This window comes from Lactuca virosa, chromosome 1, assembly GCF_052849685.1.
Source record: "Lactuca virosa cultivar CGN04683 chromosome 1, Lactuca_virosa_CGN04683_v6, whole genome shotgun sequence".
Classification (NCBI taxonomy): domain Eukaryota; kingdom Viridiplantae; phylum Streptophyta; class Magnoliopsida; order Asterales; family Asteraceae; genus Lactuca; species Lactuca virosa.
This window is the reverse complement of record NC_136426.1, coordinates 210,045,854-210,049,449: the sequence shown is the minus strand read 5'-3', so window position 1 is coordinate 210,049,449 and position 3,596 is coordinate 210,045,854. Positions and strand designations below refer to the sequence as shown.

The 3,596-nt window shown below is 33.0% G+C and overlaps 1 long non-coding RNA gene across 1 annotated transcript; it reads left to right on the top strand.

The window, feature by feature from the left end:
- Nucleotides 1-1,487: 1,487 nt before the first annotated feature.
- LOC145164408 (uncharacterized) lies at nt 1,488-3,100 on the top strand. The gene is made up of 2 exons (XR_013739823.1): nt 1,488-1,738; nt 2,806-3,100. It is a non-coding gene; the product is annotated as an uncharacterized LOC145164408 (long non-coding RNA).
- The last annotated feature ends 496 nt before the right edge of the window (nt 3,101-3,596 follow it).

Sequence of the window (3,596 nt, the reverse complement as noted above, 5' to 3'; positions counted from 1 at the left end):
AATTGCCACGTCGCGGGGCCTTAGCCACCATGTCGTGGCCCACCCAAAACCTTCACACACAAAAATCAAAATAATTGACTTGGGAAAAACAATACCTGGGAACCGAATGTTACAATTAGTGGTACTACTGAAAAGTACAAAGCCTGATTGGTTATTTAAGGTTTTCGGAAAAACCCCGATGTTGACTATTTTTATATGTATGCTCCGGTTTCACGTATTTCTACTATTAGATTGTTAATTGCCTTAACAAATATTCACAATCTGATTATGCATCAAATGGATGTTAAAACATCCTTTTTAGTGGTGAGCATGATGAATAAATTTACAAGAAACAACCGGAAGGTTTCATTATGCATAGTAAGGAGCATATGGTATATAAACTTGTGAAATATTTGTATGGGTTGAAACAAGCATCCAAAAAATGGCATCAAAATCATGATGTTGTTATTTTGTTCTCTGGTTTTTATTTAAACCACTGTGAAAAATGTCTTTATAGTAGATCTAATGATGTTACTGGTGCATTAGTGATCATGTGCTTATGTGTAGGGTACATGTTGATTTTTGGTACTGACCAAGATCAAATGGAAGAAACCAAACAATTGATGTCATCTAAATTTTCCATGAAAGACTTAGGAGAGGCTGATGATTTTTAGAATAAGAATTAAGCGAGTGAACAAAGGCATAATAATGACTCAAAGTCATCATGTTGAGAAAATTCTCAAAAGGTTAAATGTTAGTTATTGTTCTCTTGTGAGCACTCATATGGATTCCAATGTGAAATTATGCCAAACACTAGCATTCCTATTTCACAATTAGAGTATTCTAAGGCTATTGGTAGCTTGATGTATGCCATGACAAATACTAGACCTAATATTGTTTTTTGCAATAGGAATGTTGAGCATGTATACTAGTAATCCTAGTGCTTAACATTTGTAAGCAATTAATAGAGTCTTTAAGTATCTCAAACGAACCATGAATTATGTCTTAAGTTACTTGGGAAATCCTTTGGTTTTAGAGGGTTATTTAGGTGACTTGGGTTATTTAGGTGCAAGTCAGATGACTAACATGGAGGACGATTCCTCAACTACTGGTTGGGTATTCATGCTTGGGGTAAGTGTCATTTCTTGGGCTTCTGGAAGCAAACTTGCATTACAACTCGACAATGGAATCCAAGTTTGTTTGTGTTAGCTATTGCCGGTAAAGAAGCAAAGTAGCTATGAAATTTAGTCTATAAGATTCCTTTGTGGTCAAAGTCAATAGCACTTATATCTATCCTTTGTGATAATGTTGCTGCCTTGGGTAAGGTGAAGGTTGTTGTATTGTAAAAGTGAGACTAAGGGGGTGTTTGGTACAGTGAATTTAGAGCGGAGAAATAGAATGTATTCCATTTCTCTTGTTTGGTTAGTTATTAAAAAGAAGAGAAAAGGAAATAAATTGATTCCATTTCCATCTTATTAATTCTCATTTTTTTATAAGGAAATGGGGAGAAAAGGTTACCGAGAAAACAAAAAAAAAAGCGGAGAAATGAAATCACGTCTTGACTTGGAACCTCAGGGTGTGCTACCAATTTTTCGTCAACGATCTCCTCAGATATCGATTTCTTCACATCGACGACATAAACAAATCAATTTCTTCACACTTCAATAAATCGATTTCTTCACATGAACGACTTTGAAGTCGATCTCTTCATCCCCAATTTCTCTGTGTGTCGATTTTGCAAACCTAATTCCAATTACAGGTAATTACTTTGATTTTGATTTTGATTTTAAATGGTTTATGATTATTGGTCAATTTATTACATTGATTATTGGTTGATTTATATAAAATGAGAATTGTAATCTCAACCTGAAATTGTAATAAAGTGATGTGTGGATTAGATTTTGATCATATCGTAAGGAACATCGTCATCTGCTTTTAATTGTTTGGGATTCCAAGTATTAGTATTTTGTGGCAAATGTGGACTTGGTTTTTGCTTTGTTATTTTGCAAAATTTTAGGCTAAGTTTGAACAAGCTTAAATTCCTCATACAACCTCAGATCAAATTGATTTTTTTACCAGATTGTTGTCCTCCGTCTCGGCTTCATTTTAGGATTAAAAACATCTTATTTGGTTAATAATTCACCAACTTACACAGCTTTAAACATGGGTTGTTAGAGTTGTTCGTTTTTTTTTCTGCATTTGTAAAATTTTAGCCCCACTTTGAACAACCATAAATTCCTCATATTGATCTCAGAACGAGCTAATTTTTTTCCCAGGTTGTAGTCTTCTGTCTTGGCTACATGTTAGACTAAAAAAACAGCTTGATTTATTAAGACTTGGATGTGTTATACAACACTAAACAGGGCCTGTTGCTGCTGTTTGTTTTTACTATTTCAGCTATTTTTAGAATTTTTGCCCAACTTTGAAAAGCCATAGAATCCTCATACGACCTCATAACGGGCTGATTTTTTTCCCAGATTGTAGTACTCTATCTTGGCTACATGTTAGGCTCAAAAAACTGCTTAATTGATTAAGATTTGGCTGAGTTATACAGCCCTAAACATGGGCTGTTAAGATTGTTAAAAACTATTTCAGCATTTTGTAACTTTTTGTCCAACTTTGAACAACCATAAAATCTTCATACGAGATCGGAATGAGGCAATTTTTTTCCAGATTGTAGTTCTTTGTCTTGTCTACGTCTGTGGCTGAAAAAATAGTTTATTTGGCTTAGTTACTGTTGACTTATGCAGCTTTAAATATGGGTTGTTATGATTGTTGAATTACTGTTTCAAACATCTATTATGTAAATTTTTCTGGGCATGGCAGGACGAAGCATACGCACATGGACTACCGAAGAGGATGCAAAGTTGATTGAAGCATTGTTGGAGTTACAGGTATCTTGAAAGTATGGTGGTGCCGACAACGGATTCAAACCCGAAAGAAGAAAAGATTTGTTAGATGGGAATGATTGCAGATGGTTCGATAATGACTAGTCAATTTTAAGTTATGGTTTTTTAGTTTTTACGAATATTGAAGTTGACTCTTTGCACATTCTATATTAGACATAGACACATAGTTATGTTTTTTTAGTTGTTAGAAATATTGAATTTTACTTTTTGCATATCATATATTGGACATCGTTTTTTTAATAGTATGATTTTCAGGTTTTGTTAAAATCTATTTGTAAGTTGTTCGTTTATATTAGAAATATGTTTTCCACTACAAGATGTGTATAAAATAATACTAATTTATTAGAAAATAAATTATTTGGTAACAATTAATGTTAAAATGAAAATTTTAAAATATAAAAGATGCATATTTAAAAAAAAAAATGTTGTTTGAAACAAGGTAAAAAAATCCATTTTCATTTCTCTGTTTAATGAAACCAAACAAGATAAATGTTTCTCAGAGACATTTCTCTAGTGGATTGTCAGTTCTACCAAACAGTGGAATCAGTTCTCTTTCTCCAGCTTATTCTCTTTCTCTACATTTTCATTCTCTGCTGCAATTCTATTTCTATGTATCAAACGCACCCTAAGTAATTAGGTTTAGAGGGAATTAACAAATATATGGGTCTCGGTTATCGAAATCACTTAAGGTAATATCGCTTAGTTTAT